This window comes from Camelus bactrianus, chromosome 3 (assembly GCF_048773025.1).
Source record: "Camelus bactrianus isolate YW-2024 breed Bactrian camel chromosome 3, ASM4877302v1, whole genome shotgun sequence".
Classification (NCBI taxonomy): domain Eukaryota; kingdom Metazoa; phylum Chordata; class Mammalia; order Artiodactyla; family Camelidae; genus Camelus; species Camelus bactrianus.
The window spans coordinates 112,440,845-112,467,276 of NC_133541.1; the positions used below are offsets into that span (position 1 = coordinate 112,440,845).

Consider the following 26,432-nt stretch of genomic DNA (forward strand, 5'->3'; position numbering starts at 1 on the left):
CAAAGTATTGAATACAGTTCCCTGTGCTATAAGTAGAACCTAGTTGTTTGTCTATTTTATATATAGTGGTATTGTAGTTAGTATCTACAAATCCCAAACTTCAATTTACCCCTCCCTGCCTCCTTTCCCCTCTGGTAACCATAAGTTTGTTTTCTATGTCTGTGAGTCTGTCTCTGTTTAGTAAATAAGTTCATTTTTAAATAAGTTGATTTGGTCCTTTTTTTTTTTTTTTTCAGAGTCTTCATGTAATTGATACCACATGGTATTTTTCTTTTTCTTTCTGACTTACTTCACTTAGTATGATGATCTCCAGGTCTATCCATGTTGCTGCAAATGACATTATTTTATTCTTTTTATGGCTGAGTAGTATTCCATTGTGTAAATATACCACAGCTTCTTTATCCAGTCATCTGTCAGTGGACACTTAGGTTGCTCCCATGTCTTGGCTATTGTAAATAGTGCTGCTATGTCCTTATGACTCTTTAATCCAGCATAGTTCCTCTCCCAATTTTATTTATGACTTGATTTGTTGAAATATGTTAATCTTTCAAAAACACAAAATTATGCTCTTATCCCTATAAATTGTTTAAAAGGCGGCCCTTTCATGATCAGTACAAAGGCTTAGTGTGGAACTGTGTGGGTTGAGGGTCAGAGTGTTTTTCTTGGCCAACTGCTAACTATTTGGGGTCTTAGGAACATCATCTTACTTTCTTGGGCTTCCCTTACTGAATTGGACCAGAATTCTTAAAATCAGAATTTACAAGGAAGAAGTATGGGATATCGTGTTTACAACAAATTCCCCATAAGACTCTGATCCCTAGGCAAGTTTAGAAAGTAACAGGGTAGATCATATTTGATGCTTTTTTTCACCTATGCTTCTGCTGGACACTGTCTATAAAAGTATAAACTATGTAACTCTCCTTAATTATAAGCCACATTAGATTCCTATGTCTGCTGCAACAAAGTGCCACAAATTTGGTGGCTTAAAACAATACATACTCTCTATCCTACAGTTCTGGAGGGCAGAAGTTGTAAAATCAGCTATCAGTGGGCTGCTGTCGTCTGGATGTTTGAATGCTAGATAAACAAGGATTTTCTGTAGTTGAGTATCTCACACATCTTTCGGGAAACCTTTGTATTTATTTGACCACAACATTCAGGCATTTCCAAAGGCCTTTCTTCTTCATATACTTGCCTATATTCATGATTCTATTTCTTCTCACTTTCCTGACCTCCAAGCAGTGTTTTTGTTTCTTAAGCAAAAATTAACTCTTGAATTATTTTGATTTATGTAATTCTATATTATGTTAGACATACACAAAGAGGGGTAGTAGTGGGTTGTTCTTTTTCTTAAAATAGAATCAAAATATGCAGCCGGGCCAGACCCTCTGCCTCAAATATAGTTTAAACTGGAAAATTCTGGGCAGCATGGTTGGGTTTTTTTTGTTTGTTTATTTTTGTTTTCTGGGGGTTTTTTTTGTTTTCTTTTTTTCACACACTCAGTTCATAATTATGGTTCAAAATGAAGCTCTTTTGACCCCTCTCCCCTTTGCCCTGTTGTCTGTAAGAAGGAGTCAAGACTAACTTAAAACAAGAATTTCTAGGCTCAAAGGAGTTACAAGATGTTTGCCTTCTGGTGATTTGGGAGTAAAACCTTTCTCCAGTGCTTTGCCTCTAGCAGTGCTGGCCTCTGTTGTTCTGAGTCCCCCGCAGATGGATTCAGCCCCTAGGCTGTTTCTTTCCTTTCTTTTAAAGGACAAAGTAAGGGAGTGTCTGATAGACCATGCAGAAATGAGATGCCTTATAACAATGGCTCTTCCTTAAGGTGTGACTTGTATCTTTGACATCTACTCAGGACACTGCTAAATTGGGTCTCTTCCAAATGACACTGGAGAAAACTGGAAAAGTGTTCATCCAAGACTCTGGCTTCTGTTCTGTCTCCCCTTCCAGTTAATGCCAAAAGCAGCCCATTGCGAACAGGGATGAATTAGAATTTAAAGTAAAGAAAAAAGTCTCTTCTTGTAAGTGAATATGGATCTGAAGATTATCTGTGTTCAACCAGTCACAGTGGCCCAATTTTAAAGGAATGCATCTCTCTTGTACCTTTACTATTGTTAGACAGTGAAGAAAGGAGGTTTCAGGGGACAATGTTCAGATTATATATTTTATAGGGAACTTACTCTAACAAACCGAATTTCTCTAAAAATTAGATTTGAACAGGCACGATTGCTTTGTAAATAAGCAGCAATCAGTAAATGTTTGCAGGACTTCAGTTGGGTATGATTCTTCTCTAGAGTCTGAGCCTTACACGCCAGTTCAGCAGTCAGAAGGGAGCCTGAAAAGTTAATTCAGCATGCAGGTAATAAACCTCACTATAAGTAAAGCATGATATTAGATGCTTAGTGGAATAAAAAAAGAATAAATAGTTAGAATAACTGCTCTGACTTCTAAGAACCTAGAGAACACTGAAGTATATAAAAATCCATTTGAGTTATATTCTTTTTTAAGGCTGGAAGAGAATTTGTAAATCACTTCATCTAATACGTTACTTCTATAAATGCAAATATAGACGAGACTCAGAATGTGTGGCAAAGCTGGGGTCAGATGCTGTTCTTGGTATTCATTTTAACTGTATCACTTGGGCTTTCTTTGCAAGTGGCTTTGAAAATCTCCTTGTTGCAGTATCCATGGAGTGTGATGACTTGATACCTACTTAGTGTAAGGGTGGTCAAAGGAGTTTTATCAAGGGAGGGAGGAAATTAGCCTATAACTGAGTAGATTTGAAACAGTCTACATGGATTGTCATTAGAGTGATGGAAACTGTTATCCACAGAAAACAGTTTGGACACTCAGTAATAAGGGAATGATTAAATGGATTATCTCATAACCATCAAAATGAAAATGTAGTAAAATAGTTAATAGTATAGAAAAAACATTCACGATGCACTTTAATAAAATTTTTTTTAAATTCACGATGTAGTATTATGTAAAAATATACACTGCATTATAATAACATCCCATTAGTATATGTATTGCCTGTCATTTGATGCAACAACCACTTCTTCAAACCTGTCCTAAAGATGAATTTGCAAAACAATGAAAAGATGCAAACAAAAGACAGTTTTTTGCAACAGTGTTTATAATAGCAAAAGACTGGAAACAACCTCCAAGTCCATCATTAGGAACACATGGGGAATTACGTTGGTGTCATTGAGATCCAGGGTATTTTGTATATGAGAAATGCAAAATGATTGTGAGACAGATGGGTTTAAATAAAATCACTATCGTTCTGAATTTGATTTGTAAATATCAGTTTGAACTTATGGTGACTTTCTCTGGAAACAAAACAAATTTAGTGGGCCTGTCCTCTGAGAGGGGTTAGAAGAAAACGAGCACCAGTAAGTAAGCTGGGCTTTTTGGAGATATGACTGATTCAGGTCTGAGTTAGAAAATGTATGAACGGAATATGTACCATCTTGTCATACAGGGAAGCAGGCTGACCAGCAAAGGCTATTGAGGATATGTTAGAAAGGGCCAGGGAGGCAGCTTCAGTACGTTCCTGCAGCCAAAGATGGGAGGGTTTAAGCTTCAATAAGGGTAATAGCTGGAATGATTGGAAAATGGCAAATATATTTAAATCCCTGCCTCCATAACAGTGCTTAAAAAAAACAACAAAAACAAAACAAAACAAAACAAACTATTGGTCACCTTTGGATTATGATTGGGAACCAACACATTATTCTGAAAACTAATAAAGGGAAAAATTAAGCAGTTATCCTGTCTTTCTTAAACAGATGATATGTCGGAGGAATCAAATAATTGATAAGGAAGAGATGCTCTTTTTTAAAACTGCTAAGTCTGTATATAAGGAAGGAGATAGAATTAGACTGTCACCATTCTGTAATGCTTAATGCAATAACAGATCTACAGAAGCTGATAACATCACACAAAGGGGCAACCAGATTCTATGTGCCTCTTAATAGAAGACTCCTCTACCTATGATGTCATCCCTGCCCCCAAAATGAACCTGATTCTGATCAAGCCTTTAGATATAATTCCCCACTTATATTAAATACAGGATACGTTGGGGCATGTTAAACTTTACCATGAGGGTAGAGTATTAGCTCCCCTGGGCAAAACTTGAGGAGACAAGCAAGTTTCTCCTAGTTTCTTCTAAAAAGGTTTGGAAGAAGAAAGCTGAAGCAAGAGAGAGAGGGAAACTCGTTTAAAGAGTTTGAAACCCAGTGAACCTCAGACTTTAATTAGTGTTTATGTGCATCACCTGGGTTCTTGTTAAAATGCAAATTCTGCCTCAGTTGGTCTCAGGGAGGCAGAGGGTCTGCATTTCTAACAAGGTCCCAGGTGATGCCTGTTGCTGCACACTTTGAGGAGGTAAGATTTAAGAGACCCACCAACCCATAGCCGTGTGTACATCTCAGTTTTATCCTGAGTTAAACAGTTCACCTAGAAAATTCATGAGACAGTGGAAAGATGAATTTTAATTATGGATGTTTAATGATATGAACAAACTATTGTTAAATGTGTAAGTGAAATAATGGTATTAGATTGTGATTAATGAAAAGCACATTTATTTTATAAAAATACATGATGGAATGTTTCCGGTTGAAATGATATGATGTCTAGGATGGCTTCAAAATAACCTGGAGAAGAGGGAAACTGGATAGGAGTACAGAAGAAATAAGTTTAGCCAAGAATTATTAATTATGTGGAGTGATGGGTGCATTGGATTTTTTTTTTTTACACAAGTCTGCCTGCTTTTGTATATTTTTGAAAATTTCCATGACAGGTTATTTTATAAATATCTATTGCCTGTGCAGAGGGAAAAAAAAGATTAGAAATATACTCTTCAAAATATAATAGTGGATGTAGGTGATTTATATTTTCTTTGTGCTGCTCCGTAGTGTCCAAATTTCTACAAGTGTCTTACTTTTAAAATCAATAAAGTTGCTGTTGTTTAGAGGGAGAGGCCACTGGTAATTGGCTCAGCTGAAACTGGCTAGTTTTAATCAAGCAAAACCCAGCCCTGGCTAGAGGAACACAGGTTAATTTAATTAAGGTAGTCTCCCAGCGTGCACCGCGTCGGGAGAGAGCGGGAGAGAGCAGAGAGAGCGCGCGCGGGAGAGAGAGAGGAAGCGAGCAGGAGGGTGAGAGAGCTGGAGAGAGGGCGAGAGAGAAAGCTAGCAGGGGAGAGAGGGAGAGAAAAAGAGAGGCCGAGAGGGAGAGAAACCAGGAAAAGGAAGGCAAATTTATTTAGCTGCTTCCTCTGCTAAGGAAACTTACACTGTGAGAAGAGGCTTGGTTTACGGCAAGGATGTAGCCTCAGAACTAAGGACTTGAGAGCTGAGGGAGAAAAGTTTGAGAACTCTTGAGCCAAGTTATTTTAAACCTTTGCCAGAAAAGCTGCCTTAGAAATCCAAGCGCGCAGCAGACATCAGACTCTGCTAGCCGGGAGTGCCACCTGAACTGCGCTGTCTTCACACGTGTTTGTTACCCGTGGCTCTGTGACATGTGTAAGGTAAGAGAATGCAGTGACTTTAAGCCCCACAGGCTTTTTGTTTGTTTGTTTGAGGGAGGTAATTAGGTTTATTTATTTATTCTTAGAGGACTTGCTGGGGATTGAACCCAGGCCGCATGCGTGCTACTTGGGCATGCGCGCTACACCTTAAGTTGTACTCTGTCCCCCAACCCAGCCCCCCCCCCCCCCGGCTTTAGAGGCAACAGGATTTGGGTTCAAATCCCGGCTCTGCCACTGAGGTGCTAAGCAGTAATGAAAAGGGGATTTGTCTTATTAAGTTTGAATTTGTCTGTTGGTAAAACAGAAATAGCAGTGCTTTTGTACAGGCTAAGAAATACAGTGCCTAGAAATGGTACCTATGCGATAAACAGAGATTGTTCTTATGGTTATTGTTAGTATAAAATATCTACACTTGACATCTAAACCAATCTTGAATCATTTCCCACTTTGCGGACTTTATCTTTTCTCTTCCTTTCTCTTTTTTAGCTGTTAATGGACCTCAGATTTGACTCTTTTCACCAAAAGAGTGCTGAAATGTTCTCAAATCATAAGTTATCTTTATGCATATGGTTGTCACAGAACTGTTAAGGTCATGTATTTTCCCAAGAGGCTCCTGATAAAATCCTATATAAAATAGAAATAAAGAAAAAAAAAGAACTCTTGTTTCAGAATAATTGTCCTTAGATATTAACCTGGGCTTTTTGTTTAAATGATTTTTAAAAGTTAGATTGCCAGAGCACCAAGCAGTCCAACTGCTTACTTAAGTAACTTCCTGGAATAAGTAACTCCTGGGGGGCAGGAGTAGAAGCAGTAGAAAGTGAGGATAAATGGGAAATCTAGAGTTGGATCCCAGAGAGCCTTGAATGCCATCCTGAGTTGTGTAACTTCAAATCGATATGCATTGAGGCACCTGCTGAAAATTTTTGAGTAGGAGTGTAATTGATAAAGATTGAAATCCAGTCAGATTTCTTTGGAATTGTTTTCTAATCTGTATAATCTGTATGTTGTAAGTGTAGAGACTGGGAAGGAAAAGATAGAAAAAGTTTGGAACAGCTCAGAGGCTGTTGCTGTCGTCGAAGCCAGAGGACTGTAGACTAAAAGTAAGATGGTAGAAGAGAGGATTATTTGGTTGGTGTCTAAGGCTCTTCACATATTGTTTGTTTGTTTTTGATGAAGTTTTATCTGAGACTTCTTGGAAGCTGAATTAATGAGACTAGATGTATAGAAAATGGGTGCTCGCAAGGAAAATTGCGTAACTTCATTAATGCTGGAATCTATTGGTTTAATAATGGAAAAAGGGAATAAGATCAAAAAATTTGGTGATGATGAATTCAGGATGGATCCAGTGTGGTCTGAATACTACTGTTTTATTCTATATGTTATAAATATAAAGACGGGGGAATAAAAGATTTTTTTTACTAAAAAAATTAAAATATGACTTAAGAATTTTGATGATTAAATGCATTTAACTGAGGTAGCAGAAAATTGATGTCACAGTTCTTCTGGAAGCAAAACAAAGCCGTAAGAAAGGGTCACCAAGATGTGTGTTTCCTCTATAGGCAACCTCGGTCTGACACGACCAGTTCCTACTACTGGACTAGCAGGTTCTCTTTGTCTTTGCTCCATGCCTGGACTCCCAGGAAAACTGATTTAAAATATTTTCATTTCAAGACTTCATCCTCATCTAAACCAAAGCACTAGTCTTAAAAACACGTTTTTAATTGGGATGGTTATTGTCAGTAGAAAATAAAATATCCTATAAAAGTGTGTCTGTAAGAAATATAACTTCTGCCCAAAAAGCACCTTTTCTCGCTAAAATTTTCTAGGAGTTCATCCAATATGATTACAGGCTCTCCAGGCTGTGCCCAATCTCTATGATTCTTCAAGGCTAGGAGACCATATGCCTTGCCTTTTAGCTGATGACCCTGGAGTAGAAACAAACAAAAACCTTAAAATCCAAAATCAAACAAACAAACAAAACATAATTGGAAAAAAGAGACAGAAACGGGAGTTCATGAAATCTGTTAGGTCCTGTGCCTGTTTCCTGTGGGCTGGCTTGCTAATTTCTTTTAGGATTTACTTGTTCTCAGGCCTGACCCTAGAAGGTAAAACTCAGTCTTCCCTCAGAATAGCAAAGCTGCAGAGATGATTTTCTCACATCTGAACTCAACTGCTAGTGTGTGAGCTTGTTATTTTCAGTATATACAAGTGAACAAAGTAAAAGAGAAAAGGGCTTTATTTGCCAGGAAAGTTCTCTTACCTATTAACTGAGGCTGGAGGAAGCCCTACCAGGTATGTTACATTTAGTAGATTAGTAGGTGTTTTACAGCTGTATCTTATTCTACCCCTGTGCAGCCTGACCGCTCTTCTGGATCGGAGAAACCCAATATTGCTGGCTAAAGGCTGCATTGAAATTCATAGAACAGAGTTCTTATCCCGAGTTCTATTCAGGAATAAGGATCCAAATAGCTTCAGTGTCTGCCTTAAAGGACTGAAGGAAAAGATCTAAAAATAAACCCATTGCATGAATGTTAATGAATTGGACCCCTGAGTAGAAATAAAGCTATTTTCAGAGGGAAGTGTTAAAATGTAGGAATCGGAGCATGAATTCGTGCTATGCCAGGTGGTAGGTAGTAAGGAACAATGCATAATTGCTGTTAAATAATTGGGAAGAAATAGGAAACTAGGAGCAGGAGAAATTTAATGTAAAGGGAAAGTAAGAAGCAAAGGCAAGAAACATCTGATGGGTTATCTGGATCTTTCCGTAGGTGATCTGACCGATTTGGGGACGTGTGTCGGGGGTGCTCTTACAGGCGACATTGCATTGTGTTATAGAATAATGCCGTCCTAGAAAATTGCAGCTGAAAGATACTTGGTAATGATCTATTCCAGGGGTTTTCAACTTTTTTAACTGGTAGAATTCTTTCCTTAGAAATTTCATTCATAGATGTATTCATGATAGATTCATTCAAATCATTTTATTATACACTTGAAACATTACATGTCAATTACACCTCAATTAAAATAAATCTCACTGAAACCATTGTCTAACCCACAGCCTTCCTTTCTCAACCTTCTCCACCTGCAATGGTCTGAAATGCCTTTGTGAACTGTAAAATTCCATAGGATATGGCCATAATGCCCCCACCTTCCCTTTTTTTTCTAATTTTATAAGTGAAATTCAAGAGCCTAGCTTATGGAAAATTTCAGGAGGCTATAGATGGCAAAGTTAGGATGAGATGTTCTGTCTCCTGTATCTTGTCTAATCTCACCTCTATTACATCACACTGTCCCTCAAACTTTCTGTTCTACTGAAATCTACAATGATAATATGACGGTGGAATTTCTGATGGATTTTGGTGAGTAGAAAGCAAAATGGTAGGCAAGGAAGCCGTATTAAGAGCCGTCTGTAACATTCCAAATATGAGGTAAGATGGATATTAGAGTAATAGTGGTAGGGACAGTACAGAATATTTGTTACAGAAAATCTCACAGAGGCAGAGTTGATGAGATCTTGTGGTTGGCCAGAAAAATGTGAAGAGTCCATTGCATGATACTCATTTTTGTCATTTTCCGCATGCAGTTTATCTCCAGATTTAAACTGTTGACCATGATGATAATCTGAATAGCAGTTCAAAAGCTGTTGTCGGCTTTGCGGCTTCTACACAGACAGAATCCCATACTGGTCTGTTTGACTATTTCAAATCTGAAATCTTTTCCAGATTTGTCCTTTTGATGTGAAAATATCACAGATCAGTAGAACTTATTTTGGCTTTGGGTGCTTGTTTTAAAATGAAACAAGCTTGTTTAGAAACTCCAAGAATGGTCATAACTCTTTTTTTGTGGTTGGTATGCTGAAACAGGCAGAGATTTCAATCCCTTGGAAAATTGTTGAGGTGGTTCTCTGCCATTTCTGATATGGTTGCTTCAAAACTAACAGGTTTCTTCTTGTATGCTCTCTTCCTCCATGTGTCTTTGCTTTGATACAGCAGGAAGTTTTTTTTCCTCCCCTTTCACTGCTATTTTTGTTCTTGTTTTTTGTTTTCTGGGAATAATCTTAACTTATGCTCTTTCAAATGGGTGTTTCATTTACCATAGTTTTATGTGGTCTATAGTATAAAATTTCACTACCTTTCTCAGTTCAGAATAAACCTCTCAATACAAAAGAAGTATTTAGAAGAATTTCTAAGAAGTCTGGGGAGGATGGAAGTGAGAAAAATAGAATTCTACTGAAGCAGTATCAAAGACCGAAATTAGTCCCCAGGTTTGCTTAAAGTTGCTAGCTATAATGTGATAAATTTTGGTTTATTTGGCATCTCTTGATGTAGGCATTACATCAGCAGTAGATAATCGTACTCTTCCCCAATTCCTTCCCACCTTTTAAGCATTTTAATTTTTATTCAAACTTTTGTAGGTTTTACAATAATGGATTGCTCTAAACTTGGGCAGTATGTATCCAGGTAATAACTTGCAAAAAGAGTTAGAAAAATGAGGTATGTCATAGCTCCCCTGTGGGCATTTGCTGGAGACACTCTGATTATGTCTGGGCTTGCAGTGACTTTACAGGGGAATAAAATAACTGCAGTTTTTTTCAGCATTTACCATGGGCTCAACACTGGGCCAAGTGCTTTACATGTAATACCTCTTTTAATACTGCTAAAACCGTCAGGAAAATATAATTATCAATCCCATTATATGTTTGGGGAAAATATATTTCAGATAGGTCAAGTAAGCTGCTCAAGTCACAGAAATGATTTCTTGGACTGGGTTCTCCTGAAAGCAGCACTGAGACAAAGGTAGTTTTCTGGGAAATTACTCCTAGAGTGTGAGTGGAATTACAAGGAGTGAAGGAGAAAACCAACATGTGGCTGTTACTGGGCTGGCCACCATGAGGAAGTCTTTAGTTAGAACTTGCTGAAAGCATAGTCTGGGGAACTTTAGGAAATGCATCTTGAAACCATCCACTTCCGGGATGAAAGGGAAACATTTATTCATTGGCTGGTGTCCTTCCCTGAGTTCTGGATTGTACATTTCTGGGTGCCACGCAGGTTCCCAGTAGGGTTTCCCACCATGGTGTCAGAGAAGTCCTTGCAACAGGTACATATCAAGGGCCCAAGGTGAGATGTTACAAGTTTGCATGGCTATGAAGCTGGATAAAGCCTGCTTGAAACTGATTGTTCCAGCAGTGGCTGGAATAAGGGGTGGGTTGAACTGTGGTTCATGGGAGGAACCAGGTGTAGCTGGTTCCCAAAGGAACCAAGTTTTAAACATGAGCCAGTCTGATTCCAAAACCTGTTCACTTCACCCCCATATGTTGCAATCTTCAAGAGCAATATTGGACTCTTTAGATTTGTTCTTCTGGGATCTGTTTTAAGCATATGATCGTCTTTCTTGACGGAAAAGAATGCCTTGACTGGGATGGAATGTAGGTGCAGGTGGTCTCCAGCACTTCTCAGCGTCTTTGCCTCCTTTTCCTTTCTTGCTGCTCTTGGGGCCCTGGTCATGCACTGCCATTCCAGTCCCCACGTGGCCCACTCTTGTTGTGTAACATGCATCACGCTTGTGACCTGTCCCTTCCTGTAAGAACATCCCTGTTGCAGTCATAGTATGATGGTAATGGAAAAAGCCTGGAGTTTGGAGTCCAACCCGCATTTTAAATATTCTTCTACCTCGGAGAATGGGGCCTCGACCAAGTCATTTTCCCTCCTCTGGGACTGAGTTTGTTATTTGCCAAAGGGGAGGTAGACTTCCTACATGACATGATTATATATAAAAGAAGTAAGGATGAAGGGGGGGAAATGTCTCTGAAAAGACATGGCTAACTGCCTTTTCTTATCCCCTCCCTCACTCCTCCCCTCCCTCAATCCTTTCGTCCTGTTCTGGATACTCTGGGGACTGATGCCCTTAAACAGATTTTAGGTAAGACTTGTGGCTCAGTATGAGCTTTCTCTGACAATCTTTGGCTTCAACTTGCTGAACTGAAAAGATGTGGTAAGAATAAGTCACCACTTGGCAAACTCCTTTCTGTTCTGTAAGACCTGTGTCAGATGTCAGGGCTCTGTGAAGCCCCACCCCACCACAGCCCCCGATGGACACCTCGGAGCACGATCAGTTGCCCACCTCTTCCTTTTTTCAGTAACTTCCCTTTCTAACCCCAGCCCTCTTGTGTTTTTATGGAGATGAAAGAGGACAGTTGAGCAGCAAAATGTTCCTGCAGTTAGCAGTAAGGCCCAGATCAACCCTCGGTCATGTTCAATTTATTCTTCAGGATCAACATTTCTGTTTATTTTTTTTTAATTTTAAAATGTTATTTTAATTTTTTTAATTGAAATATAGTCAGTGACAATGTGTCAATTTCTGGTATTCAGCATAATGTTTCAATCATATACATATATATTCTTTTTCATATTCTTTTTCATTACAGGTTATTAGAAGGTATTGAATATAGTTCCCTGTGCTATACAGAAGAAACTTGTCTTTCTAATCTATTATATATATAGTAGTTAATATTTGTGAATCTTGAACTGCCAGTTTATCCCTTCCCACCCCCTTCCCCCTGTAACCATAAGATTGTTTGCTATGTCTGTGAGTCTGTTTCTGTTTTGTAGATAAGTTCATTCGTGTCTTTTTCTTTTTTCTTTTTTTTTTTTTAAGATTCCACATGTAAGTGAAGTAATCCAGAAAGAGAAAGAAAAACACCATATGGTATCACTCGAGTGGGATCTGGGGCCAGCATTTCTATTAAAACCTCAGAGTCCAGAGCAGTAGGAATATGGGAGTGACTTCGCGGGTCTAGTCAGCTTGTCCTCAAGTTCCTTTCACTGTTGGGGAGCCTTGTCTTCCACTCTTGGGGTTGATCCTCTAGGACTTGCTGCCCTTACACACACGCTGTACTAGGTTGGCAAAGAGTCCTTCTCTTGACCTCCGGGAATCCATTCTTTAAATCTGCATTTGCTTTCCTGACTCCTCGTCCCCACCCTCCTGCCACTTCTGCTGTGTAGGAAGTGGCCTCCCTGGCGGTCCCCTCCCCTTTTGTGTCCTGGCACCCCTGTGTGTGTGCAGTCATTCCCAGCCAGGTCACTTTCTGCTCCCGGTCAGAGCACTGGCTGTGGGTGTGGGCAGAAAGGGGGATGCTTTGCATTCTGACATGATTCCTAAGAATTCTAGGGTTTGGCCTTAGATGTTAGACAGTCTCCAGTCTCTAGGGCTAGAGATGAAAAGCCAAGGTAAAATGACGACTTTTGCAAAGATAGCATAGAAAACTAATAAAATATGAAATGTAAACACTATGTGACTACTTAAAAGAATAAAGTAGATCTATCTGTACTGTAATGGGAGTGTCAAAACATTAATCGTTACCAAGGAGATGAGAAACATGTCCAGCTTATCAGCAGATGTCTCTAATACCTGTGTATGTGAGTATATGTCTTTTTAAAATTCATTTCTTTACTGTAAAATGGGTAGCATTCGGCATCTTTATTTCTTATAGAAGCTCTTCCTTCTGACATTTGAAATCCAAGAATGATGATCATTCTGGTACCTAATTATCTGAGGTCTTCATTTTCCCCTGTTGCAATAGTGCTTTTCTTTAGCTGTGCCAATTAGATCAAAATCCCAGCTTAGAACTAGGGATTGGTAAATTACTGTAAGAAATAATTCAACAAATATTAATTGAGCAACCTACAAGGGAGAGGGTGATATAAGATGGACTCTGCTGGGGATTAAGATATTTTTTAAGAAATTCTTTAAATACTTCGGGGTTTTATTTTTTAAGTGGCGTGTGCACTAATAGTGCAAAGACTGCCACAGTCTACCTTGATTTTAGAGGCAAAGCACTGAAAATCTAATTGCATTCAAGAAAAATGATGTTCAGATGATAGATCGGCCTGTTGTGGCTTCAGCAGGACACTTGGCTGTGATGCAGCAGGTGTCATTTCCTGCTGATCAATATGGGGCACACAGGATGAATCTATGCATGTCCATGCAGTGAAACCTCCAATTTCGTGTGGGCACTTTCCTCACGGGCGTGCCAGGAGTGGAATAAAGGAAGACGTGAGAAGCCAGGGGAAGCTGCAGGGCTGATGGAGAGAATCTCGTTTTAACCCAGAAGTGATGCTCACAGTATAGGAATGTACCTTTGCCTGCACTGGAGAAGTTCTCCTCTGATGATTCCTTATTTCTCCTTTGAGTTACTTCTAATGTCTGTATCTTTTATATTGGAAAATGAAAGTAAGTCTACCGTTGGGCCATTTCAGTAAATCTACTTTAAATACTTAAATTACACAGTAGTATTTTTCACCAATTTCTGTGTCGTCTTCTTTGGCACATTTAGCAAAAGAGATTGTAGCTTCTAGCTGAAATTCAAATTGTAAAGTCTCCTATTTTAGAGACGTTTTGAAAATCAGATACAAAATATAATAGATATAAAAGATCCAAAGATAATATAGTAGAGCCACACATTGATTAAACTATAATTTATATAAATGTGTAGGATGATCTATCAGATGTAGATGTCTCCAACTTTTTGTCTCTTTTCCTCTCTCTCTGCCTCTCTTTATCTCTCTATAAGAAACTGTGTGTATGAGTTTGCATTACCTGTAGTATAAATAATGAGGGCTTACAACCTCACAGCATTTTTATTTCTCTTTATTATATTCATAGATCTATTATTATTAGGGTTTTGGATAGTCTAGCCCATGTTCAATAAATATTTGTGGAATAATTGTTACAGAAATAATTAAGTTTCTTTTTGTGAATGTCTGTGGCCAGAATTTTTTTTTAAAAGTTGAGTGTCTTTCCTCGGTAGCCAAAGGTAGAAGAGAATTAGAACATCGTTACTATATCAAAATGTTTACCCCACCTTCCATTTCACCCCAGCTTCCATTGACCAGACTCTGATAACTCCGTCCAGTGATGCATTTGTTCTCCAGCTGCAAAGAAAGATGTCTTGTTGCTCTTTCATATGAGAAAATGTGTAATATGCTGGAAAGGACATGGTTGAGTTGATTGCCTGGAATTTGTCAGTATTTGAGAAGAATTCACTCATGGATTTTGATTTTTCTTTATTTCAGGAAGCTATGGTCCAAATGTCTGTCTTCAGGGAACTGGTTCCATATACTGTGAGATGTTTAGCTAGCTTTTGTATCCATCTAGATTCTAGCAGTTGCTGGGAAGATTTTCAGAAGTCACACGTGTGAAATACTATGGATGCTTGTTTGCTCAGCAGTGTTACCCTCAGTTCCTGATCCTCTGCAGTGCTGGTGCTTTGTGTAGTAAAACACCATTTGTTTTATTTCTTTTTCATAAAGCAGTTATAGTTTATACAGAGTAATACATAAGGTTTTAAACAACATTTCCATCAGGAACTCAGTGACGGCTCACTGTTGTAGATGTTTAATCTTTTTTCCCCATCTATCACAGCCTTCTCTCACCAACATTTATAGTTCAAAAAAGGCAAAACCATGTTGGATTAAATGGTATTTTTCCAGCAATGTTCAACCTGTTTTAACAAGCAAAGTGTGCTTTATTAGTTCACCCAAAGCCCCAACCTATTGCTTTAATTTGCTTTAAGGTTTGTGTGCAATTCCTAACAGTAATCAGGAGAAAAGATTAATTCATTGGCTTGGATTTTCTAGATTTGGTAAATTTTAGCTACTTCTCCATCTATCTCAAGGTCTTAGTGCTGTTGCAAACCCAGTTCCCCAAGATGTCAGAATAATTAGCAGAGTTGGCTAAAAAGTGGTGTGTAAGCCTCTCCTTCCACCCCAGACTTCATAAATGAAAATGAAAGATTGGCCTATAGGAGGTCATGACCAGTTCTGATGCTGAAATAGTATTATTCTGCTGTCGGTGGTGGTAAGTTACTTTGACATTACAAAGAACTGTTTCCTCCAGTCTCATAATTTGAATATACTCTAAATTTTTTTTATTGTAGTATAGTCAGTTTACAATGTTGTGTCAGTTTCTGGTGTATAGCATAATGTTTCCATCATATATATACATATATTCATTTTGTATTCTTTTTCTTTGTATGTTTCTACAAGATACTGAATACAGTATAGTGCAGGGAACTACATTCAGTATCTTGACTATCTTTTTAATACTTAGCAGGCCCTAAGTAAATACTGCATGCATTGATTTGTGCCTTTATGTCTTAGTTTTAACACAGTAAAAAAAAAAAAATTAAATGTTTCCCTTTTAATGATGGAAGAGGTATAAAAATACACATGGTCTCTTCCCTCTATTTAGAATTAGCCTCTATCTTTTCACAAATAACGTGATTTGCTTAAGTGTTGAATAAAAAAGAACCAAAGTGTAATTTAAACCTAGTGTAATGTGTTTCGACCCCAGCCCTCAGCAAAACTACATCGTAATGAATGATACATGAAGTATTCCACAGCAATCTTAGAAGGTAATTTATGATGAAATATTAGGTTTGAAACTACTATAGAAAATCTTGAGAATCATCAGGCCACATCTGGAGATGTTTCAGGGAGTCAGCTAGGTGGAATATTGTTTTACCTCCCAGTAGGCTCAGAGAAATTCAAAGTATAATTGAAATCTCTCTTAGGAAATGCACAGATTTGCCTTTCATTACATATTAATATGGCTCTAATTGCTCTATAACCATCAGCGATTTAGTTGTATTATTTAAAATGTGCATGCATAAATACATGCTTAATATTTTGATTTTTTGTGTGTGTATAAAAAGCTTGCTTAAAATATTAAATGAATACAGTGACCTAAGCCCTTCTGAAGGCATTTTTCTTTCATAATATTTTATGGAGTATTAATTAAAAACTGTTTGCTAATTGTCCCTCGTTAGGTCACATATCAATGGAGTTTTTCTCTGGACAAGATACTAGTTAAAATTTCTCAAATACAGAGTAAGTTTATAAGCCTTTATGTTACATGAGAATACAGCTCAATTGTAGTCTACATAAACTCAGAGTAAATTCCATGGGAATTTTTAGGTGCAAAACAGTCTTAGATTAATTGTACTAGCTTGGATTTGCATAAGGCTTGATAATTTCCATAGCTTTTTTTATCCCAATTTCCATCTGATCTTCGCAATAATGCCCAATAGGGTAGTAATAGGGATATTGTAAGCTTTAATTTGTAAGCCCCTTTGTTCAGTCTAAGAGGAACCTGCCTAATATTGAATCCCACTTCAGAGATAAGGCTCAAGTGTATTTTCTAGACTTTCTCCTTATTCTGATTCTAGGTCACTGGGCTACACACTCATCTGTGACTTCTGTGCCTTTGATTGTGTTCTGTGGTTATTTTTTTATGTGAATATCCAAATGGAGTTACGAGTAAATTTTTCATTCAATAATTTGATTTTAATACTGACGCAAGTATTCTCCTTAGGGAATCACATTGAGTCATCAAGTGTCCAGTCTGCTGTGAACAACAGGTATTTAGTAAGACATAAATGGTAAGATCTTTTTAAAAAATTTGTATTGAAATATAGTCAGTTACAGTGTGTCAATTTCTGGTGTATGGCATAATGTTTCAGTTACACATGTATTTGTTTTCATAGTCTTTTTGATTATAGGTTACTACAAGATACTGAATATATTTCCCTGTGCTACACCGTATGAACTTGTTGTTTTATCTCTTTTATATACAGTAGTTAGTATGTGCAAATCTCAAACTCCCGATTTATCCCTTCCCACCCCTTTTACCCTTTGGTAACCAAAAGTTTATTTTCTATGTCTGTGAGTCTGTTCCTGTTTTATAAATATTCTCAATTGTGTCTTTTTTTTTTTTTTTTTTTTAAGATTGAAAGTATGAGGGATATGTGGTATTTTTCTTTCTCTCTCTGGCTTACTTCACTTAGAATGACGATCTCCAGGTCCATCCATGATGATGTAAATGGCATTATTTCATTCTTTTTTGTGGCTGGTAGTATTCCATTGTATAAATATACCTCATCTTCTTTATCCAGTCATCTATGGACATTTAGGTTGTTTCTGTGTCTTGACTATTGTAAGTAGTGCTGCTGTGAACATTGGGGTGCATGTATCTTTTCGAGTTCCCTCTGGATATATGCCCAGGAGTGGGATTGCTGGATCATATTGTAAGTCTATTTTTAGTTTTTGAGGAATCTCCATTCTGTTTTCCACAATGACTGCACCAAACTACATTCCCACCAGCAGTGTAGGAGGGTTTCCTTTTCTCCACACCCTCTCCAGCGGTATCATTTGTGGACTTTAGAATGATGGCCATTCTGACTGATGTGAGGTGACACCTCATTGTAGTTTTGATTTGTGTTTCTCTGACAATTAGTGACAGTGAACATTTTTTTTAAGTGCCTGTTGGCCTAAATGGTAAGTTCTTGGATCTTTCCAGAGCAAGTCCTGAATTTGATTGTTTAGCTCCATGCCTTGGCAGTTTTTAAATCTTTCTAAACACTGGTTTCCTGATTTTTAAAAAGGAGATAATGCTGGTTCGTGTTTTATTCAGTTCTAAGATTAAATAAGATAATGTGTGTACAGTATTATACAGAATAAGCATTGAGTAAATGTTAGCTGACTGTTTTTTCCTTCCTCCTTTCAAATGCTTTTTAACCCAGAAGAAAGAAGCTATGTGGAGTATTGCATAGAAGAAGAAAGTTTTACACATATTTTCATGTAATCCAATAAAAAGCAAGGATCCTGCTGAGAATATATGTACCTTTCTCATATAAATCAGTGAACAAACTTGTTTTTAATTTTTTTGGCAGACTTATGAAACCAATTAGCTTTGTAATATATATTCAACTTTAATGGGCAAGTAAATAATTAATGTTATTGCCTTTGTAAATTTAGCTTTGCAGTTATAAATTAACGTAATTAAAAGAGTAATGTTTCAGTATGTATTCTACTAGCCAAATTTAAATCAAGCAGTTAAACTGTAGGTTTTCTGCACCAGATGAGCTCAGCTCATAATGATACAGACGACAGACGTAAATTTGTTTTTCATGGTCAGGTTCATTGCAAAAACATGAAGGAAAATACTTGCAGTATGTGTAATCAACTAAATTATTCCGAGCTCCACGTATATATTTTAAATTGTTTTTCTGGGTCTTCTACCTTAAAATCAGAACTTAAACACTGTCACGTTTCCTTCTCTTCTTGAGGAATGATCTCTCCTTGCAAAAGATGATACAGGATTTCGTCAGAATGTTGTTGTGCTGGTAATTACCTACATTGACCCAAATATCTGAAGATGTTCTGCTTATGTGTAGGGATGGGACCTCAAAAGCGGAGTTGAGATCATTTAAATGAAAGGTTAGCCATTTTTTCGTGGCTTGGATTCGGAAGGCTAGCTGTGTGAAGTTGAGATTGTATAAAAGTAGTGATGGAGAGAAAGGCTGACCGGGTCATGCTGTATAGAATCCGCATGAATGTAGAAGGGTAAAAAGCTGTAGCCTGTATCTTCCCTGAGGTGGGAGACAGGTGGATTTTTCCCCTCTTTGAATTTAGCTCCCTGCAGTACTATCAAACAGATTTTAATCTAAAACGGTATATTTTGTGACTCTTGTTCCCAACTGAAAGAGTAGAAAATGGAACCTGCTTTGTGGAGATAATTGAACTGCAGACATTTTTAATCTTTGAGAAATACTGGCATGTAATTAAACATGCGCTGCCTAATGATCTGTATTTAACTGTCCACCGCACCGAAGCCGACTACTAGAAGAACAATTCTGGAGCGTATTAGAAGGGGCACATGTATCACATAGATCTCTTCTCAGAGACAGATACAACTGCTGCTCTTTCTTACCCCCTGATGTGTCTGTAAAGTTAATCCTCCCTTTAGTGACGCTCAGTGTATGAAAACACAATATTTTGACATTTTTCTTTAAATGGTCACTCTTTGGTGATGTGTATTTTAGTGTATCCAATATATTAAAGGTGAAAGATTTAAATTAGTAGTAATTTTTGGAAAATACATATCCTCTTGCTTATGCTTTTTTCTTTTTTCTTTTTGCTTACAGAATGTATTTCTTTCCCTTGATGTTAAATCTTCGTATAAAGAGATCTTGGTTCTTGTTGGCCTATGTACAATTAAAAGATTTTCAAAAAGAGATATATCTTGACTCTACTTCATTTTTCTGCCCAGAATTGTTTTTCTTCTTTCCCAAGTCACCGCTCATTACTTCTGATGTCTGTTATGAATACTTAAAAGCAAATAAAATTGGCATTTGCAACTAACATAATACGTATCATTCTAGGAAACAGGCAGTAGCTACCTCATTAGCCCATCAGTTTACCTTGGAATTAGACTTATGGCCTCTGCTTCTAAATCTCATTTCGGATCAGAAGCTGTAGGCCCTTCTCCTTAAGGGAAAAATGCAAATCACAACACGTTTTTTCATAAATTGAAATGGGCTCATGGAACCTCAAGCAGCCCATTCAGGTTTCAGGTTGAAACTTCTGTATAATTAGCAGCCAAGACTGTCAGTTCTCCCTTTATTATTCTGTTCCAATTCAACAGTTCTCTGTAAAAAATACTTCTAAATGAGACTCTGCCATTGGTCCCTATTTGTTCATATTAACTTAAATTTGTGTAATTTCCACTTTGTAAAATGCTAGTCATTCTTCAAAGCAAGCCAATTACCTCCTTTTCCATGAAGCTCTCTGTCTTCCACGTACCCTCAAGTCAACCACAGGTAGTTAACCTTTGTCTCTGTCATCCCCGTTCTCAACCCCTGTCTCACTTAATGGATGTGTCTTTTGTGCAAGTTAATATTTTCTGCCATTTTATTGTTGAATTTGCACCATTGTTTTTCAGCTGACTCTCTATGGAAACAGCAATTCAAGGTTTTTTCCCATACACATTTTATTGATTGACATAGTGTTTATAATATTTTGGAAGCAAGAGTAACTGAGACAAATAGGTTTGGGAACAAACCTAATTGCCTCTTGGTATGTGTACTAGTGAACTGAGTGGGCTAGAAATGAGTGAGATGTCAGAAAGCAGGCCAGTAGCTTCATGGGACGTGGGAACAAGTCATGTATCTTACACAAAGTATGAAGAGCGTTGTCTAATTGGTAAGTTGGTGTATTGTAGGCCACTTAAGAGAGTTTCTGTTGCAATAAGAAAACTAATCCATTCTGATCCTGGGCACTGCTTGTTATTGACAAGTAATATACCAAGATGCATGCCTTCTAGAAGCAGTACTGATGTTTGATTTTAATAAAGTGAATTTTCAAAAGTGTGCCATAACTCCTTTTGGCTCTTTGCATTCCACAGCGTTATGTAATGACATTAAAATGTCTGTCAGGCACTTATAAATAGGTTTTAACAGCTTTTGCTATGGAGCCAGTGGCTGGGGACTCTTGTCTCTTAATAATTATACAATTTTCTCAACTGTAACATGGAGATAATATTGCCACCAGGTTGAGTTTTTTTTATGAGATTGGATGTCTTATACATGTAGCAAGCATTAATAGTGAAAATTACTGGGTGTTTGTTTTTCATATTCTGTATGGAATTACCTTTATAATACATTCTCTTATTTATTTGGAGGATCCTTATAAGACTCCTAATTTTCTTTACTTTAAGAATATTGAGGTCCTGGCTATGATCTTTGGCAGTTTTAAGATCTATAGATGAAGTTTCTACTAAGTATTATTGCCTTTTCTAAGCAAATGTATTGCTTTTATTCAGTAGAGCTTTGTATCTGCAAACAGGAATAGGAACTCATGGATGTGAGAGGTTAAGCATGCTCAGTATTTAGCCACACTGTGAGTGAGACAAACCAACACAGAGCCATTAAAAGGCACCACAACTTATTATGTAGGTTTTGTGTTACCCTTCCCAATGCTTAAAGAGGACATAGAGAAATGGAAAGTTTCAAAAACGGCTCCTCTGTATTATTCTACTAGTTTCCCTCCAACAGCAGCAGTAGCACCACCAGATCCTCGGTGAGTGTAAGCAGCAGTGTTCTGGTCAACCAGCTCTCCAAAAAGAAGAGCCTTGTTCCATGGCATTTACTGATGTTCAGAGAGCAAGTATTCCCAACATGTCTGATTTCACAGTCCTAGTGATGTAACAAGCAGCTCCCAAAGCTCCTGAGAATTTAACACGTGGCTCTTGCTAGCTGGCTTCAGCATGCCACTGCGTGGTCTCATCGCCCAGAGTCACCCTTTAGCTGCTTGCCTGTTACGAAGTGAAACTCTTTCTTTTGGACACATGCTTCCCTCTTCTCCCTTCACATCTTATCTTGTTGGTTTCATCTTCTTTCTTTCAGCCCCAGTGCAGACGTCAGTCATTCAGTTTTGTTAGGTTCTTCTCTGGTTTCTCTGTGGGAGGGTTGGGACAGCAAGGAAGTGGAGTGGCAGAGGGGAGGCGGGGGGAGCCAAGCCGGCCAGAGGTCTCGCTCTCCTCTTAATTCTAAAAATAGGTTTATCTGTTTAACTCTTTCATGTAGCTTACACAGCTCTGTGTGGTCTCATCCCCAATTAATTTTTTTCATTGTGCAAAATAAATTATAACATTCCATCCTAAAAATGTATAACTCATCTATCCATAAGGGACTTCGTTTTAATTTTATTTTTTATTGAAGTATAGTGGGTTTACAGTGCTGTTTTAATTTCTGGTGCACAGCATAGTGTTTCAGTTATACATATATATATATATTCCTTTTCATATTTTTTATTATAGGATATTACAATCCATTGATTATATAGTTCCCTATACTATGCTGTAGAACCTTGTTTATCTATTTTATATACAGTAGTTAGTATCTGCAAATCCCGAGCTCCCAATTTATCCCTCCATCTTCTCTTCCCCCTGCTAACCTGTAGATTGTTTTCTGTGTCTGTGAGAGTGTTTTGCAAATAAGTTTATTTGTGTCATCTACATATAAGTGATATTGTATGGTGTTTTTTTGTCTAACTTACTTCACTTCATATGACAATCTCCATGTCCATCCATGTTGTTGCAAATGGCATTATTTTGGCTGAGTAGTATTCCATTGTAAGTTTCTTGAAAACATAGCAGTCTCTCTTGTAGGCTCTCCTACGTGCAGTTTTTTTTTTCTTTCTGCCTAGAAAGATGTTGAATCTCTTCCTCTCTTGTGCTTTCATTTAGCTGTATATTCTTCAGCCTCAGATCTCTTGGAAGCCCTTCCCTCTCTGATAACAAAGGGGGAGGTTATCCCTCTCTGATCCCAAAGGGCCCATAGTTACTCTGCTAAATCATTTATCACCCTCTGTCTGACTCACAGTCAACATGGTGACATGTGTTTCAAAAGCCCTCCAAATGAGGAGCCAGGGCTTGTGAGGACACCTGTGGATTAGAAACACAGATCCTGCGTCATCTGATGCAGTTCAGAAGTTCTCTAAGACTGAGTTTTCCTCGTTCGTGCAGCATTGTGGGTGTCGGTTCCTGCACTACCTGGTGCTGCTAACTCACCTGTGCTTTGGGGAATCAGGGGCAAAGTGTAATATTTAACATATTCCTGTGTGTCTGACTTTAAAATGTGAGAAGCAGTTCCTTGACATGATTATGAGTTTGGACTCTGAAGCCAAACCACTGTGATTCAAATCCCAGAGTTGCTGCTTTGGGGCACGCTGCTTGCTTTCCCGACCTGCAAAGTGGAGATTACAATAGAACCTTCCTGATACGCTAGTTAAGAACAAAAAAGTGAGTCAATACGTATGAATGGGACTTCAATTTTATTATTACTGTTCCTGAACATTTTTTTTCTCTTCACTGACTTCTATAAGGCTTTATTTTATTTCTTCCCTTGCAATTATAATGGCCGCATTTCTACTTCACTTACTTGTACTGAGTTCCTATCCAAAAAAATCCCAACTATCATTTCCAACAAAAATTTAAATAAATACTTTTCACTCACCTATAATGTTCTTTCCTTCCTCTGCTTACATCACTCTTTGGGTAACTCTTCCCAGGCTCTGGGAGACCGTAAACCCTGGAGTTGGTTATTGGCATCAGCATAATGAATTTCAGAAGGCATGAAGCAGTTTCCTGTTCTCCGGTTTCCTCTCAGAAATGAGCTTTTTCATGTACTTTGGCAATTTTTTTTTTTTTTCGAAGAAGTACTTTCCTTCATAGCCAAGATAACTTTTCAAATTAATACCATGATCTGTTCCATTCTGAGGAGTAATTATCTGTAATGTTTTATTTTTAGAGTAATATCCAGTCATTTTCAGAAGCTGGAGCTTGTCATAAAATCACTGAAAGATTAGTGTGCTTCTGAACCACTTGAGGAGAGGGGCTCAGTTGGTTCCAACTCTGCTTGGGAAGTGAGTTTAGCATCCAGGTTGCCAGCTTGTCTCCATGGTGAGGGTAAATATGTTGTGAAGAGGCTGAGATTTGGGGTGGATGGGGGCAGGGCAGTGAGAGAGAGAACGTTTAAATAAGAAAACCTTAACTCAAAAATACAATTCCAGCAAAGAGAATAGATTTCCACTATTAAAGGAAGGAAAGAAATTATTACCCCTGGAACATTCCTGGATCAATGGACCCAACCTCCTCATGAACGAGAAAAGACAGAAGACTCTAAGTCATCCACAAATCATTGCCAGATCCATTTTCATACGTCTTTTTGAGGGCTTGTGAGGTAAAGGCTGTACTTTGTGTTTCCAATATGCCTAAGACCCTGAGGCCTGAAGGAACGTGGCACTTCACAATAATAGAAGGGTGGCCAGTGGATGATGCAAGGTGAGACTGGTGAAACTGGTGTCAGATCTCAGATTGTCTAAACCATGGTAAGGATTTGGGACTTTCTCCCAAGAGCTGTGGGGAGTCTTAGCGGAGTTTAGGCCGAGGAGTGGCCATGGTTTATATTTAGAAGCTCATGCATGCTGTAAGGTAGGGAACCGATTGGGGTCAGCCAGAGATGAATCGTTTGAAGACTAGTTGGAAGTCTGTTACAATCAGGCAAGTGGAGAACTGGTTTTAATGGTCTGGCCTGGGAGGGGTCAGTGGCTGGTAGTAGATGGTGAGCTCTCCTTCATGTGAGAGGCATTGTCGGTACGCCTTCTGGTGGCAATTTTGCTAGTTTCTTAGCAAGATGGTGTGTTGCTATTCATGTGAAAGGACTTAGAAAAGAAGCAGTTTATCCTTTACAGTGTGTGTGTGTGCGCGCGCGCGCGTGCATGGACAGGTGTATGTAATTTTACCTTCAGTTGATTGATTTGAACTAGATGTTAGAGGTGGGAATTCCTTTATGCCTTCCTGCGGGACTATGAACAAGTTCAAGGGTGGACTCATTTGTTTTCCTTTTTAATAAAACATTTTCTTCCCTTAGAAATTTCTCAGCTTAGAACTTCCAGCCTGTGAGAGGTAAAATGAAAACAGACATTTTTGGATTTTTACCAAAGAGTTTGTGTCGGTTTGTGAGCATCACTTGGCGCCAGATGGCTGAGAAAAATCATCGGGCATTTCTTTAGACTTCAGTGTTTTCAGAGAGCTTTATGAGAAGTGGCTAATTTAGGTTCACATTTGCTTGGGAGGAAGGGGGAGGGACAAATAAAAGCCAGCCATGTAAGGCACATTTATGTAATTCATAGGGCTCTGTGGAATCTTAATAAATATTAAATAGTAGCTTAGCTCGTGCTGTGGTGGGAAGGATGTGGTTTTGGAATTAGAGTCTGCACATCTGTCTTTCCCTGAGCTTCACTCTTAGACTTCAGGAATTCTTATTACGGGCTTTTCTGCGTGTTTGTTTAGAAAATTGAATACCAAGGTGGTAGACCTGTCATAGCCTTCCTCCTCTCAACAGCCATAAGTACTATTTTACTTACTTTATTTTATTTTAATTGAAGTACAGTCAGTTTACAGTGTGTCAGTTTCTGGCGTACAGCATAATGTTTTAGTCATACATATGTATATTTGTTTTCATATTTTTCATTACAGGTTACTACACGATATTGAATATAGTTCCCTGTGCTCTACAGAAGAAACTTGTTTATTTTATATTTTATTCAGTATCTCCAAATCCCAAACTCCCAGTTTATCCCTCCCCACTCTCCCCCTGGTAACAATAAGTTTGTTTACTATGGCTGTGAGTCACTGTCTGTTTTGTAGATAAGTTCATTTGTGTCCTTTTTTTAAATTTTTTTTTTTTTTTTTTACATTCCCCGTATGAGTGATACCATATGGTATTTTTTTTTCTCTGTCTGACTTACTTCACTTAGAATGAGGATCTCCAGGTCCATCCATGGTGCTGCAAATGGCATTATTTTTTTCTTTTTTTATGGCTGGGTAGTATAGCGTGGGAAGCTGAGGCCAAATGAGTATGTGACTTGCTTAATTTGAAGAGCAGGAATTTGTTGTAAAGGACTCCATAGTCACTTTTTTGAAGTTAGAGGACAGCTTTCCTCTCCTGTCTAGTTAGGAGGCTGTTGCTTTTCCTAGCCAGGTACTTTGCGGGCCTGTGATGTGTGTCGGTGTTGTTTTATAAACTTTCTGTAATCTGTCTCCTGATGGGCTAAATATGTTTCTAAATCTAATTTAATCATTCTGGTTTCTAACGTGATTTCAATGACAGTTTATTTCCAGTGCAGTGGTTTTGCAATTATATTGGAACCTCAGCTTATGTGCACTTAATTTACGTGAATTCAACTGCACATACATGGCAGATGAAGGGAGGACTAGTTAAATAGCGTGGAGGATTCTGTCCCCCGTTCCATGCAATGAGCGCATGCCCCACAGTATGAGGAAAGGCTGGAGGCTTCTTCTTTCTCTGTCTGTCCCAGCTTTTCACACCTCTTATAGGGTGAAGGCTTGGGTCTAACTGTGTGATAATCTGCTGTTTAAAATTACTTATTTTTCACACTACAAGGCCATTAACATGAATCTTTACTTGTTCAACCAAACAAACTGTCTGTTACAAAACTGAAGGAAATGTAACCAAAGGCAAACTCTTGTTCCTGCT

At 38.1% G+C, this 26,432-nt stretch overlaps 1 protein-coding gene across 1 annotated transcript in view; it reads left to right on the forward strand.

Annotated features, from left to right (window-relative positions):
- The first annotated feature begins 5,136 nt into the window (after positions 1–5,136).
- Positions 5,137–26,432, forward strand: part of SGCD (sarcoglycan delta) — a 543,119-nt gene continuing 521,823 nt past the window's right edge. The window contains exon 1 of the mRNA XM_010970037.3: positions 5,137–5,536. The gene's annotated coding sequence lies outside the window, so the exon portion shown is untranslated. The remainder of the gene's footprint in view (positions 5,537–26,432) is intronic.